This window comes from Panthera leo, chromosome D4 (genome assembly GCF_018350215.1).
Source record: "Panthera leo isolate Ple1 chromosome D4, P.leo_Ple1_pat1.1, whole genome shotgun sequence".
Lineage (NCBI taxonomy): Eukaryota > Metazoa > Chordata > Mammalia > Carnivora > Felidae > Panthera > Panthera leo.
In genome coordinates this window covers 2,985,677-3,002,044 of record NC_056691.1, presented here as the reverse complement: position 1 = coordinate 3,002,044, position 16,368 = coordinate 2,985,677, and the positions used below count along the sequence as shown (strand labels likewise).

The following is a 16,368-nucleotide window of genomic DNA, read 5'->3' as shown; positions in this document are numbered from 1 at the left end:
TGGTGCTCCCTTCCCCAGCAAGGTCTGCCTCGCCTTCCATACCTGAGGGTTCTGATTTACAGCAGCAGAGAATTGGGGACTCTTTTTCCCTGGGGCCATAGTCTTCCATTTAAATAGGCCAAAAGGGGCTGAGCGTGGGCCTTGGAGCTAGCAGCTCCAGATTTTTCCTTCGACACAAAGAATTATACAGTCGTGCCCAGTGTGGTCCATAAAATTCCTCCTTTATGCAAGTATTTTATGCTGTTAAAAGAACGAATACCCAGCACCTGTCGGTCGGCCTGCCACAGGCTCCGGGCCTCCAGCCTGTTGGACGGTGGTGGGGAGCCATCACTGCGCTCTACAGCTGGGCCACGTCCTCCAGCCGGGGAGGGCTGAGCAGGCAGGCCACTCGGAAGCATGGCTGCTTGTTTGGAAGGGAACGAGACACACACTGTCTCCACGGTGTTGTCCAGCACACCGAGAGACCCGCAGGGCGTCTGGCCTGCACATACAGGCTACAGATTCAGTTTAACAATCCAGCAGACACATTCTCGATAAAATGTTGTATCTCGGCAGTTTGGGAACCAAAATATTACAGGAAGCAGTTAACTGTGGACTGCAGTTAACTGCCTAAAAAGTACTGACAAAGGGCTGTTGTCCCCGGTGTTAAAAATGGGGCCCCCTCATCCCCTCGAGGCTGCTTTTAAATCGAATCTTCATCTCACCATATGAAAAAGGAGTAATATATGTTGAGGGATGCCGATCACCTTAAAATATGCATGTCTTCTTGAGTTTATGATAAAAGACAATGGTTTTTCTTCTTGTAGTCCCTCTTTAAATTACACAGCCAGGAGCCAAAACAAAAAGAAAGAAACAAACAAAAAGAAACAAAAAACCCTGACCACTTTGAGGTGAACTAGCAAGCACTGGAGAATATGTCTTCTAGTGTGTTAATATAATTGCTATCTAAGAAGCAAACAAACAAACAAACAAACAAACAAAGAAAGAAAGAAAAGAGCTTATGTTTAAAACAGACAGACCTTGGCAAAGCCAAGGTACCTATCGTGTGGAACAGAGAAGATCGTTTTCAAATGGAGGGAGAATTCTCAAACTTCTGCCTTTAAAGTTTTCCTTCAAAAACAGATCATTCCCTTTGCTTGGGGCTTTGCTCTTGCTTTTTGGAGAACGAAGGCAGACATCTAGTTCTAAAGGTCAGTCATGACTGGACTCAGATGAACATAGCCCACCAGGTCAGCTCTGCCGGGCCGTCTTACGGCTGCGACAACTCCAGCATCAGCTGAACTCAGGTGGACGGAAGGCTGGGTCTGCCACAGCCTCTGGGTTCAGGGGTCACTTTATTGTGCCTCCAGTAAATGGCAGCAGTGCCCTGGGGGCACCCGGTGCTTGGTGCCATCGCCTGGTTCACCGTGAACGGTGGTCGTGTGAACTTAAGCTCAGGCTTCCCCGGAGGAGTTTGGAACCACGTAGCAAGGAGGTCAGATGCTAAGGACAATTTCTCGTGCACACGTTTGACTTACGTTATCACGTGGCCCTCTGTTGGTGCACGCTTCCTCATTGCCCGTGTTGTTGAGTTGAACATCATGGACTTATTTTCTTGAAAAATCACAAAACTGAAAAAAAACAATCGTAACGTGATAATCGTTTGCTGATTTGTGAATAGTTTTGTCAGTCTCTTGGCTTTACAAGATCTCGGGGAGAGAGAGAGGTAATCTCTAGTACATGACTGTACATTGCTTGTAAATCTAAAGGCTGTGGGTTTGGGGAAGGGTTTGATTTAAATTTACTTCTTAAAATTTTTTTTAATGTTTGTATATTTTTGAGAGAGAGAGAGAGAGAGAGAGAGCAAGTAGCATAGGGCCAGAGAGAGAGGGAGACACAGAATCTGAAGCAGACTCCAGGCTCTGAGCTGTCAGCACAGAGCCGGACGTGGGGCTCGAACCCATGGATCGCGAGATCATGACCTGAGCTGAAGTCGGACGCCCAACCGACAGCCACCCAAGCGTCCCAATTTAAATTTATTTCTAAATTAAGGAACCCCCTCCCCCGCAAGTTTTCCTAAGTTCTGGAAAATTCATTTGCTATATAACAATAGGTGTTGCCCCCTGGTAGAGACACCTGCTACGACGCTTGAGGATATTATATACGAGGTTTGTTGTTTAAAGATATTTCAACTCCATCTAGTTACCTGGGAGGAGAGCCTGGAAGGGCAGGAGCCGGGTGGGTTTGACTCGCCTAGGAAACATCAAACTGTGTGAACAGCAGTTGTAGTGTTAATTAATGAAGGGTGTGGGATTGAAAGACGGAGAAGGTGCCTGGGAACAGGAGCATTCAGAGCGTAGCATGTTGAGTTAGTCCTGCACGTGTCACCACCAAGCCTGCTGCTGATATGGGTCCCGGCCACACAGAGCAGGGAGGCTCCTGCACACGAAGCCCCCCGGGTCTGGGTTTACGCTGGGAGGCCTCCTGGCGGTGCTCGGATACCCACCTCAGGGTGCCCAACCCTTGGCTTTCTCTTTTGGTCACACAGCAGCAAAGGACAATGGATATTTTCGTGACAGTTCCATTTTGAAACTACTTTAAATTTGGACGAGAAAGGCCCATAGAAATTGTGTCGCTTATGCTGCTGCCCACCTTAAAGTTCTACTGTCTGAAAGTCCAAGCCGGCTTCGCCTGAGTGCGCCTGGGGGCTGCCACGGGTCTTTGGCGGGTTCTGAGGCGATGTTTGCATGCTTCACGCACGGGCCCACAGAGTGAGCAGCTTAGGAGGGAGAGATAGGCGTGAACGGGAGGGGGGTTGCTTCCTTTTTTTTTTTTTTTAATTCAAATTAGTTAACATACAGGGCAGTCTTGGCTTCAGGAGTAGAACCCAGTAATTCACCAATTACATACGACACCCAGTCCTCCTCCCCACAGATGCCCTCCTCAATGCCTGTCACCCATTTCGCCCACCCCGTCAACCCTCAGTTTGTTCTCTGTATTTAAGAGTCTCTTACGGTTTGCCTCCCTCTCTGTTTTTATCTTATTTTTCCTTCCCTTCCCTTATGTTCATCTGTTTTGTTCCTTGAATTCCACATATAAGTGAAATCATATGATATCTTTCTCTGACTTATCTTGCTTAGCATAATACCCTCCAGTTCCACCTACACTGTTGTAAATGGCAAGATTTCATTCTTTTTCATTGCTGAGTAGTATTCCAGTGTGTGTGTGTGTGTGTGTGTGTGTGTGTGTGTGTGTGTGTGTATACCACATCTTCTTTATCTGTTCGTCAGTTGATGGACATTTGGGCTCTTTCCATACTTTGGCTATTGTTGATAGCACTGCTATAAACACTGGGGTGCATGTGCCCCTTCGAATCAACATTTTTGTACCCTTTGGATAAATACCTAGCAGTGTAATTGGTGGGTGGTAGAGTAGTTCTATTTTTAGTTTTTTGAGGAAGCTCCACATTGTTTTCCACAGTGGCTGCACCAGTTTGCATGGGGGAGTCTGTTGCTAAGGAGAGCCGCTGGGCGCCAAGAGGAGCCTTCTAAAGGCCAGCACGGCCCGGAGGTTAGCCCTGACCCTGCCTGATGGACAGCTGCACCCTGTGGGCTAGCGACACGCCCCAGGGTCCCCAAGAGACGGGCCCTCCCTGTAGCACATTACACCGCAGACTCAAAACAGGGAAAGAAGTGAGCACATTTAGGACCAACCCCAGTGCCCACGGCAAGGATTGGGGAGCCCAGGTGAGGAGCTCACCTCGGGGGCTCACCTGAACACCGAGACAGGAATTGTGTACCGGGTCCCTCAGGTGGCCAGATTCCCGTCCGCTCTTCCTGACAGTCCGAGTTACCGGCTGTTTGCAGGAGAGTCCAACAGCCCAAGAGCTACTGACTTTTCTCTTCCTGTGCGGGGTTGTGCTTCTCTCGGAATGAAGCCTTGTTTTTACAAGAGCTCTTTAAAATATTATTTTGTTTCTCCCATTTGTGAATCTGATGATATTCAGGGCGGTAGAAATGATGTGTTTTATTTATAAATGTTCTATTGCTCTTTATTGATGGTCTTTAGAAACTTCACTTTCTCTGAATCTTCTAAACTGTTATTTTTTCCACTTGCCTCAGTGTCTATAAAAATACCTTAAATCTGGGGCACCTGGGTGGCTCAGACGGTTGAGACTTCAGCTCAGGTCAGGATCTTGCAGTTTGTGGGTTGGAGCCTCACATAGGGCTCGTTGCTGTCAGCCCGTCAACGCAGAGCCCGCTTCGGATCCTCTGTCCCCCTTTGTCCTCTGACCCTCCCCTGCTTGCGCTCTCCCCCAAAATCAATAAATATTAAAAAAATATTTAAAAAATACCTTAAATCTGCTTCGTCTCAGTGCTCTCCTCCTGTGACACCACGAGCAAGGGCATCGCAGAGCTCCTTCAGCACGGCCGCGGCACACGATCGCCGTGCGACTGATTGGATTCCGTTTTAATTCTAGATTAACAAATTGTTGTCTGATGTGCAGTGGAAACTTGAAAGTTGATTTTTTTTAAATGTTTTTTTGTTCATATTTGAGACAGAGAGAGACAGAGCATGAGCAGGGGAGGGGCAGAGAGAGAGGGAGACACAGAATCTGGAGCAGGCTCCAGGCTCCGAGCTGTCAGCACAGAGCCCCACGTGGGGCTCGAACTCACAGAGTGTGAGATCGCGACCTGAGCTGAAGTTGGACGCTCAACCGACTGAGCCACCCAGGCGCCCTGAAAGTTGAATTTTTTTTAAATTGTTGAAAATCTCATAATATGTGGCTTCCATGTAAATATCATCCAAGTGGTTTGAAAAACAGTTTAAGAAATTATTTTGAGATTAAGAGGCAAAATTATTAGTTTAATCTACAAAGCGTACCATCTCTCTTTTTATGTGACACAAGTATAGCCAGTGTGTTATGTGCGTGTGCCCCGCACACCCACACACACTATACACACAGCATACACCACACTCACACCACACCCCATACACGAACTTACCACACACCATTTACACACACACAACACACACAGACATACATCAGATGACTTGTGATGACTTTGGACAGGGGCTGTTTTCTTTCTTGTTAGAAAACAGTAAATGTCAGGTTTCCAGAAATACCTGATCACTTCACTCGTTTTGTATTCGCGTCTAAGAGAGAATGGTTCTGGGGAAGATGAGCTGTTGCTCACGCTGGAATCCTGTAAGGAGTAAACGTGTGTCTTCCCCTCGTCTCCACTGCATTTCATCCCTGCGTGTCTGTCTTGTTTGTGAGGAACACGAGCCACGTGTCGTGTGCACACAGTCCTGGTAATGGAGGATGCCGGGGGGCGGGGGGGACTGTGCAAGCCCACGGACAGTCTGGCTTTCGAGCCGGGAGCTCGTCCCCAGGGCGTGTGGCTCCCGCAGCCTCACCTGGACACACCGCCTCCGCACGGGGACACGGCCTGGGTGGAGCCCGGAAGCCCGGACCCCGAGCCCCCTCGGGCCCCTCCGCGGTGGGGCTCCAGACCTCCCCGTGCCCCCACGGGAGGCAGAGGGCATGTGTGGAGGCCCGGCCCCCGTGGGAGCCGCTGCTGTCGCGGCATCCCCCGTCCCCGCGCCCCCAGTGAGCGGCCTGCACCTCGGTGTCCGGGCCTCGCTCCTTGGGGTGGACACGGCCGGGCCCAGACCCCAGAGCGCCGCTGCCCCGGAGGTCTGGTGGCTTCCGAGGAAGTACGGTGAGGACTCAGCCCTTTAAGTGAAAACCGTCAAGGACCAATGACGTTAGATGGAATGATTTCGTTCAGAAGTCCGATGGCTTCGGATGAAATGGAGGGAAAAGACCAGTTGTGCGTATTTCCTGAGTAAAGAACAAAAAGAAAAATTTGAATTTCAGCGTAAACGTTCTGCAGTATGCAGTGAATAAGGAATATCTTCTGGGGAGGGAGGGGGCTTAAGTACAGGGATGGCCTACCGAGCGGCTGGAGGTCCCCCGTGGGGTGCGAGCACCTGACCGCTGGTCCCGCACGTGCGTAAGTACTGACTTCCAGTTGAGGCAGAATCACCACAAACTGTTCGTGCCTCCCCCCACCAGGGCCGGGACAGTGGCCGGGATGTGCCCCGTCTATGCCTCCCCCACCAGGGCTGCTGGAGCCCACATTAAGAAATATCTCCTATAACCCTAGTTTTCAAAAAAAAAAAAAAAAAAAATTCTGAAATGGTCGTTGTATTTTCCCCGGGGCTTTTTCAGCATCTAGTGAGGCAAATATATATTTTCACCCTTTTTCTGTTAAATGGGGTGAATCATTTATCTCTGTAACATATGTGTCTCGGCTTCCCGACTGAGCGCTCTCTGCCACCGGCTTTTGTGTACAGAGGTCCACCCGGCGCCTCGTCAGGAGACACATACGTTCCCGATCGGCCCTCGAGCTCGTCTCTTGCCCCCCAGGCCCCAATACTGCAGCCGCAGGAAACCGCTGGTTTCCCCCCAAACCAGCGGCCCCTCTGGCCTTCGCTCAGTTCTTCCCGTCTGGGCCCTGCTCTCCACCCCGCCTTGGCCTTTATTCTAATGATGCTCTGGCAGCCTTCAGGACCCAGGGCTAAGGAGCTCTCCGTGAGGGCCCCAGGGCTCTGTGCCTCCACAGAATGAACCCGCCCCTGGGGCCCCTGAGGACCCAAGAGAAGTCAAAAGGCACCTGCTGTCAAGGAAGTCACTCCTGAGGGGGGTTCCGCATGTGACAAGGCCACCAGCCACAGCTGCGGGGACAGTGAGCCGCCAGCTCTTCCCAGGACCTCCCTGGGGACAGAGCCTCTGATCAGCAGGGCACAGTGGAGACGGCGGTCAGGTGGCTGTGGGGCGCCACGGAACGTGAGGGAGCAAAAGGTCAGGAGGGTCAGGACGGTCAGAGCAGAAGGTCAGGAGGGTGACCCGGGGCCTCTTTATGCGTAATTGGCTATTAAGAATGTAAGTCCAAAGAGGCACATTTTGGACTCTGTTCTGGTTAAAAAAATTCCTGGGTAATTATTCTTTCTGTGAACTGGCACGAACGGAGTCCGCTAGAGCTGCTCTGCGGATGGGCAGCGTTATTAGCAGACCCGAGGCTTCTCTTTAAAGCTAATTACAGGAAGGGTTCGGTAAGAGAAGCAGCTTTAATGAGAGCCGTGAGTGGTCGTTATGGAGGTTAAATATTGTATAGCTTGACGTCAGCAGGGCGTGTCCACACAGAGGGCTAAACTGAGCACGTCCGTGCGCCCCCACCTCCCGGGAGAGCCGGACTTAGGAAACAGAGCGGGGGAAGTAGACGCAGTGAGTGTTTCCGCGGCTCCCTTCGTCCCTCGCCTTGTGAGGGGATCGTCACTTCGAAGGAGGTTCGGGGCTATTTTCCAGAAGGAATGTATGATCCCCTCGAGCAGGAGAAGTTGCTGCATTTTAACAAGACAAAATTTCAGGGGCGCCTGGGTGGCTCCTGTGGGTAAGCGTCCGACTTCGGCTCAGTTCATGATCTCACGGTCCATGGGTTTGAGCCCCGAGTTGGGCTCTGTGCTGACAGCTCAGAGTCTGGAGCCGGCTTATGGATTCTGTGTCTCCCTCTCTCTCTCCCCCTCCCCTGCTCACATTCTCTCAAAAATAAATAAACATGAAAAGAAATTAAAAAAAAAAGAAACCTAAAAAAATTAAAAAGACAAAGTTTTGTGTTCAGTAAGGTGCTGGTGGCCTGGGGAGGGGCGAGCGGGCCTGGAACTAGCAGGAAAGGCTTCATGGAGGGCAGGGGTGTGTCCAGGGCCCCAGAGACTGACCATATGTGCGCAGGAGGGGGCGGGGGATGCTCAAGGAGGGAGAGTCGGAGCAAGAAATGCCTCGGAGGTGACAGTGGGCCCGGCGTCAGCCCAGAGAGGGGGAAGACGTTCCACTCAGACTGGCCCGGGTCAGAGGGACATGAACATCAGCCACCTCCTGTTGGTGGCCGGGGCTGCGACCCCTTGGAATTGGGATGCTCCCCATCTACTGGAGGGGCCGGTCGGACGCTGTCCCTTCTGTCCCTCGGTGGCTCGCTGGTGCCTGCAGAGCTGATCTCCTTCCTTACCAGGTGACAGTCCCGAGGGTGTGTGGCCCCCTCCTCCTTTTCTCTAAGCTGACGCGTCTTCCTCGCTACTTCCTGCGTTGTCTGAGCCGCTCACATTCTAGCTGTGGACGACGAGGGAGAGACTCGGCTCACGGACGGAACGTGGTGGAATTGCGTTCGGGCGTGGCTCGGTGCATATTCTATTTTTAGAGTTCTGTCCTGTCCTGCGGACATTTGGGGCCTTGGTTCGAATGCACCTGCAATGGCGGGTTCGTCCGTCTCTGCCCAAGACACAGCTGCTCCTTGTCTCGAGAAGGTGGATAGGGCTTTCCTACGGCTCGTCCGCTGTGGCCCGAGCCACACTTCCTTTTATTAAAGGGCTCAATGGAGACTCACCTGTGCCACCCACCCTCCCCCCACTGCCTCCCGCAGGCCACCCCCGACTGTCTCGAGCAGCATCAGCCTCTGTCAGAATCGCGGTTGAGAAGCCAGCGGAACTGTCCCTGGGAGTTATGCCACCCCTCACACAACGTCCCATAACGGACGGGGGTGGGGCGTGGATTGTGGTGCGTTCACACCAGGCGAAAACGTGCAGATGTTTATTTTTTAATTTTTTTATCTTTATTAATTTTTTGGGATGAGCACTGGGTGTTGTATGGAAACCAGTTTGACAATAAATTATATTTAAAAAAATTTTTAAAAATAAGTATGTTTTTTAAATGTTTATTTTTGAGAGAGAGAGAGTCAGAGCATGAGCAGGGAAGGGCAGAGAGAGAGGGGGACACAGAATCTGAAGCAGGCTCCAGGCTCTGTGCTCTTAGCACAGAGCCTGACATGGGGCTTGAACCCACGGTCCATGAGATCATGACCTGAGCCAAAGGCGGATGCTCAACTGACTGAGCCACCCAGGTGTCCCAATTAACATATTTTTTAATGTTTATTATTTATTTTTGAGAAAGAGAAATAGAACATGGGCAGGGGAGGGTTAGAGTGAGAGGGAGACAGAATCTGAAGCAGGCTCCAGGCTCTGAGCTGTGAGCACAGAGCCTGATGCGGGGCTCAAACCCATGAACCTTGGGAGATCATGACCTGTGCCGAAGTCAGATGCTTAACTGACTTAGCCACCTAAGTGCCCCAACATGCAGCCATTTAAAACAGAGAATTCGAGTCCTGTTATGGTTGACTGGAAAAGATTTTCACGAGAAACAGGAAGAAGAGCATGATGTAGCAATGTGTGTGTGACGTGAGCCCATTCTCGGGACAGAGACAAGTACAAAAATGCCTGTACGTGCCCACGGTCATAGTGGGAGCCTCCAGCAGCCCACCCGAGCCGTTCGTGGGCTTCGTGCAGAAAATCAGCAAGGATACACAAAACCGAGCAACAGTCAACAGCAGGGTCTAGCGGTTGCCCACGGACCACTCGTGCAGCCACAGCAGAATAAACGTTTTTGTCAAGGGCCCGCGGAACAGCCAGCAAGGCAGACCCTACCTGGAGCTGTAGGACACATCTAAGCAAATTTAAAGTAATCGAAATCCAGAATGGATTCAAATTAGAAATTCATAAAGAAAGGCAACGGGAAAACCTCCCAACACTTGGAAATTAGGCAACAGGCCTATAAATAACAAAGGACAAAGGAGACATTTCAAAGGAGATGGAACAATATACAGAATTGAATACAGATGAAGGCACAGCGTATGAAAGTTTGTGCGCTGCGTGTTCCGACGGAGCAGGGAGGGGCATTTATGGCGCCAAATGCTTACGCTGGAAAAGAGGAAACGTCTCCAACCAATAATCTAAGGGTCACTGAGAAAGAAGAACAAAACAAACGGAAAGAAAGCCTCAGGAAAGAAAGAACACAGGTAAAGGCAGAAATCAATGAAGTGAAAAACAGGAAGTCAATAGGAAAAAAAAAATCAATGAAACATAAATCTGATTCTGTGAAAAAGAAAATCAATGAGATGGATAAGCCCAGCGAGACTGACCAAGATAAAAAGAGAGAAGACCCAGGTCACCACCGGCGGGCACGAAACGGGGCTGTCTGGACAGATCCCAAGACGCCTTCCGAGCCGGCCCGGCCCTGTTCGCAGCCTTTCCAGGGCAGATGCAGCTGACGGCTGCGTCCTAGGAGCAAGGAGAGCTGGGCAGCTCCGGGCAAAGGGCTTGTGGCGCTGCGTGGACGCAAAGCCAGGCCCCCACACACAGTGCTGTCCAGTGCACCAGAGGCCCAGGACTGAGACCTGTGGCCCGGTGGGTCTGCAGGAAAGAAGGCTCTTGGCCCCCGGTGCACACAGGGAGCTGAGCGGACCCTCCGGGGCCATCCTGTCCAATAATCTGTTTGTTTATTTTGTGGGGGATGGGTGAAGAGAACCGGGGGCCCAGGGGAGACATGGCATGTTCTGGGACCAAGCGGCTAGCTCAGTGTCAGGGTGAGGACAGCGGTGGTAAATGAGGACACGCTTGAATAAAAAGGGCTGGTCAGCTTTGCCTCCTTCACACAGCAGCTGTGACGCGGCTTTAGCTGCAACACCAGCATGTATTTCTGGAGTATTTCTTCCCCCTTTCCCTTCGGCTTTGAAAAGCAGATACGGCCAATCGCACTGCTGTGATTTTCAGACGAGACTGAGCACAGTGGTTTCCTTTGAAGCGAGCCCCGGTCATACTTCCTCCCTGTGACTCAGCGTCCTCGGCGTGCGCGAGACGGGTGACACATGCCTGCAGCCAGCATTTACAAGGGCTTCCTGGCTCCTTTGATAGAAGCCTATATGGCACTTGTGTTAGTATAATTTGCCCTGTGAGATGAAAGGTGAAGAGAGGAGGAAGCCTAGACGTGAGGGTTCGCTGTACCCAGATGGCTGATGTCCTCCCTGTCGGGCAGTGAAAAGAAACCGGACAAGGGAAACAGGAAAGCGGAAAGCAGGTGGTCACCTGTGTCAGTGCCCGCTTGTCCCCACAGGCTGTCCCGGGCGCCCGCCCACGTGCCCGCCGTGCAGGCACATGGCTGCTCGGCCGCTACAGCAGGTCCCCGGGGCTCTGGGCACGAGGGCCGCCTTTCACCTGCTGCTCCCCCAGGGTGCATGTGAGCCTCAGGTCCCTCGTCTAAAGTGGGGGTGAGCACGGCGGTTGTCCACGAGGGCCCCAGGGCAGTGAGACGAGTGAGCATTTGCAGGTGGCCGGCCCCAGGCCTGCCAGGTGGCAGATGAGTGTTTCCTGTTCGGGACGGCCGCGGCCCTCGTCCTGGAGTGCGGCTCAGTTGCCCAGAGCTCCAGGGGTCAGGACCGGCCTCTGCCTTCTGTGGGAGAGGTCAGAGGTCCCTTTATCCGAGAAAGAGTTCTGTCATGGGACAGGGCCCTGACGGCAGCCCTGGTCACCGTGCCTCCTGATGCAGGTGCCTTTGCCCCACAAGGCAGCGAGTCAAGAAAGCGAGTCAAGCAGGCATACCCTGCTTTGGGGCCACAGCAGTGGCGGCACAGGCCCGTCTTGGAGGGGAGTGAATGATTCTGTAGGAACCCGCAGCTGGCGTTGAAGGCTTCGGGAGGAAGCCGGCTGAATGGTGGGAGCAGACGTGATCAGGGCGGGTGGGTCTGTGCGGCCGCAGCTGCGGGCATTGATAAAGAGCTTGCCAGCAGCCCCAGAAGCCAGAGAACAGAGCCGAGCTGTTAGAGGGCTTCCCGTGGCATTTATCATAATGCCAAGTTGTGCCAGAGGATTGATTATAAATGATCTTCATGTTTTGATGCCCTTGGTATTTTCCAAAGTTTTGTACGATGAACACACGTTATTTGCCAGAAAAAGATGAGCATTAAAAATAATTTCAAGGGCTGTCTTAAAAGCAATGACCTTTTTTATTTTTTAATTTTTTAGTCAGTGCCGAATAAACCATGCAAGCTTAAATGTTCAGATCAGTGAGCACATTTACATGCACGGGACGTCCACCCGGGCACCTGCCTAAGACCTAAAGCAGATTCCCAAGCCCCTCCAGGCTCCCTCAAGCCCGAACAGTCAGTAGGGTGTCCAGCATTCTGACCTTTGCCACCATCGATGAGTTTACATCCATGACCTTTTAAATGAAAAAATCCTTACCAATATTGGTCATGTTAGTGCCGTTAGGTATGGCCGTTCCTTCAGTGTGGATAGTAACTTTCCAATAAATTCCAAGCTATTTTAGTTGATGACATTTGAACCCTGACTGCGTGGGTAGCAGCACCTGCGTGGGTTCAGTAGCTCTGGTCCCCTCTGGTCCCCACTGGGGATTTGGAAGAGGTGAGGTTCACAAACCCGCCCCGGCCCTGGGTTCTCACAAGTGGTTAAGGGATGTTCTACCATGTCAGAAATGAGACTGGGGTAGGGGCATATTTATATTAATTTTATACCCCATATCCTATCTTCAACCCTGGCTGTCCAGGGCACAGTTCCTCCCATGTGGCCACCTCCCCAGTAGAATCTGAATCCGTCTAAGTCACTAGGGGTCGACTCCACAAGCAACAGAATCCTAGCAGGGCGATCATCGACTGTGACTGCAAATCCAGAAGTCTGTGCACAACTGGATGCCTTTGTGTACTTTTAGTTAATAGTGTTTGGCTTTCTTTTATGGAAGTGACACCTGCTGATTGCAGAAAGAGTAGAAAATAGAGAAAAGGAAAAGAAGAAATTAAACTCAAGCGTAATCACAGCCTTCCATGATGACTTTTATTAAAATTTCCCTCATTTTTTTCCACCCTTTATTTTCATTTATGCAAAATTGAGATCAGCCTCAGCGATTCTCCAAATCATTAAATATTATCAGAAGGTATGTTTTTTAACAGTTGCATGATACTCTATGCTATTAATGTATTATAACTTCCTTAAACATTGTCCTATTTTTGAACATTGAGGCTGTTTTTATTTACCGTTATCAAAATTGAGAATTCAGTCACTCATTCATTCATTCATTCATTCAACAAATCGCACTGATTTACACTGTGTGTCTCGTTCTCAATACAATCAGGAATAAAAAAAGAGAGGTGGTCTCTTCTCTCCTGGAATTGATGTGGTGGTGAAGAAGTCAGCAACTAACCAAATAAACTAGTCAAATGGGCTTAATTAAATAACTCATCAAGTAATTTAAAAATGCATCAATGCCCCCAAATAGCCAAAACTGAATTGATGAAGAAGCACGAAATTTGGGGGACTCACATTTTACGGACCAAAGTGTAGACACTTAGATCAGTGGAACAGAATTGAGAGACCAGGAGTAAGCCCATACATTTGTGGTCCGTTGATTCTTGAGAAGAGTGCCAGTGGAGAATTGTCTTTTCAGCAGATGGTGCGGGACAAGGGGATGTTCGCATGCAGAAGAATGAAGTTGGAGTCTTTCTTGCATCGTATAGGACAGTGAACTCAAAATGGATCAAAGTCCTGAATGTCAGAGCTACAAGCACAAAACTCATAGAAAACACACAAGGATTAATATTTGTGACTTTGGATTAGGCAGGGGTTTCTTAAATATGGCCCCACAAGCACAGGGAGCAGAAGGAAAATAGATAAATGGAACTTTATGAAAATGAGAAACTTAGTCACAAAAAAGCGCGGTCATGCTGAATGAAATGAGCCAGAGGTACGTGACTTCATGGAGGGTCTAAAGTCCGAAGGTGAGTGGCAGTTGTCTGGATGGGGTGGGAGGAAGGTGCTCTGGATAACAGGGCACAGTGAGAAGGGTCTCGGAGGGATGGGGGTGGGGGCAGGACCTATTCCGATTGTACATCGTTTCCCTGGATTGGGTGGAAGAGACAGGGCATTGAATTGTCAGTAACACGTCATTTATGAGGAGTAAAGTTCATTGTAAAAATTATGATACTCGGATAAATTACAAAATGCAAATGAATCACCCGTAACGGCATCCTGAGAGCTGGCAAAGAGGGAGGGGAAAGATGCTCTCCCACACCGTGAGCCGATGTGTCAGTTGGAACAAGTTTTATGAAAAGCCGATTGGAAATGCCTTTTGCAGGACCGTGCTGAGGATGTATAGTCAGTGTTCGGAGTACAGTATCTATCACTCGTGGAGGTGATGCGTTAGCGTAATGCTGCTTGCTTAAACCCCACGCGGTCTCCTGTGTTTCTCACGGTAATCTCACCCTACGCTCGAAGAAACAGGCACTTAGAGTGTCCAGTGATTTGCTGAGGCTCGCCCCGGTGGTCAGCCACGAAGTGAGTCTGTAACCTAGGGCTGTGTGGGTCCCAAGTCCACTCTCGCCTGGCTAGCGAGCGAAATGCAGAAATCTGTGCACGTTTTTCAGGGCCTTGTTTTTGGCCCGACCAGCAACTATGGTCTCATGCTTTTCCACGGACAGAAGACAGAGGAGTGAAATTGGAAGCCAGCGGTTTTTCTTGGTCACTTTTATACCAGTGCTTGACGCATCCAAGCGCCAAGGGTTGAATTGTGGAATTATGGTATCCTTGCCTTAAAAGGGCGCATGCCAGTTGGTAGCATTCAGGCTCAGAGATTAGGTAGCTAACTCACAGAATACATATTCATCTTAGAATTATAAATAATCATTGGGAAACTCTAAGCATGTGGTTAAATGGGGAAAATGTCAACCCATTGACCTTGTAGGAAATGCACCTGTAGCCCCAGCCGCAGGTGACCTGTACCTGTGTCCAGGACGCTGCCCTAGATGGGGAAGAATTGGCCTCCAGGTAAACTGAGAGCAGATGTTGAAATTTATAGCTGTAGGGTTATAGGATACATGTTATTCCCTGAAAAGAATTTTTTTTTTTGAGATAATGACAGACATGCCCGTTGCAGATAGAATGTAGTTTTGCTCCTCTCTTCCTTTGCTGGGGTGAGCGCCCCCCCCTTTCCCACACTCCTCCTGAGCTGTCCGTGCGCACTCTCTCCCAGTCACTTGTACTAATTCAGCTACAGGGAAAGGCCTGTAGAACAGTCCTATCTGTATTCCAGAATAATTTCAGGGAAACACAGAGAATGTTGAAATATACTACATATCAGAAACCAGCACAAATGGGTGCTAATAAGTGAAATAAAAAGTTAATAGAAAATTATGGTTCGTGAGCCTCCTGCGTGATCAAATGAAGTGTTATACACTGTCTGCTTCTGATCACTGGAGGGACCGGAAAGCATCTCTAACCTCGTTAGCCTTGGTGAATGCGCCCAACACACATTTATTTTGTACCCATCACGTGTGAGGCGCTTGGAAAGCGGAGAGGGAGAAAGGCCCGGCCCTGCAGTCTTCTCGGTGACGGCATACAGACGGGTGCAGATTTGGGGACGATGGCACAGAGCACTAGCTCAGCACTTTGGAGGGGGCGCTGGGGTCTCAGGCGTTGACAGTCAGGGAGGGATGGCAGTGAGAGAGAGCCTTTAAAGGTTTAAATTTCCCCTGTTTTGAATCCCGGCAGCGTGACTTTCTTACCCGGTAAGTACCGAGCGTCCGGTATAACAGTGAAGGGGCACCGTGCACACAGGCGTGGGTTCCGTGGACGCAGAACACAGAACGTGCTCTCACGGGATAAGGAACGCTATTGCCTTAGGCAGGGAGGGGCCCTTTCTCCGAGTCTGATCTTCGATGGGGATCACTGACGATTGGCATGGTTCGGGAAGGGGAGGAGGGAAGGAGTTGGGAGGGAAGGGGGGCTTGCAGGCAAGGGAGATCACATATTTCCCACAGGCCGTGGGACACGTGGCACGGGTGGGGGTGGGGAGTTGGCAGGTGAAGCGACTCCACTGCTATTTATCCATCACACTGCTGGTGGACACTTGGTTTTCTTTCCAGTTTAGGGGTTTCATGCACAGTGCTACCGTGAGTACGTTTGTGCATTTATGTGGCGGGCAGATGGGTCCATCTCTCTCTTCTCAGCGGAGATGCTGGCTCATGGGGAATGCACACATCCAGCTTCGGGAGAAAACGCCGCACGAGTTTGCCCCAGTCGTCACTCCTGCCAGCACGTGCATTTACCCTGCCATCGATGACATCAGTCGGCTTTCCTGTGTATCTGCCACTTGAAATTACCTTAAAGCGTAATGTGCAATAATGTGCAATTTGAACTAGTATTTTTCTTTTTTTTTTTTTTAATTTTTTTTTTCAATGTTTTTTTTTTTTTTTTTTTAATTTTTATTTTTGGGACAGAGAGAGACAGAGCATGAACGGGGGAGGGGCAGAGAGAGAGGGAGACACAGAATCAGAAACAGGCTCCAGGCTCCGAGCCATCAGCCCAGAGCCTGACGCGGGGCTCGAACTCACGGACCACGAGATCGTGACCTGGCTGAAGTCGGACGCTTAACCGACTGCGCCACCCAGGCGCCCCTGAACTAGTATTTTTCTACACTAGCTCTGATGTCTG

At 50.4% G+C, this 16,368-nt stretch overlaps 1 protein-coding gene across 1 annotated transcript in view; it reads left to right on the top strand.

Annotated features, from left to right (window-relative positions):
• The window catches only part of SHC3 (SHC adaptor protein 3), a 101,354-nt gene that overhangs the window by 906 nt on the left and 84,080 nt on the right, over positions 1 to 16,368 (top strand). The window lies entirely within an intron of this gene.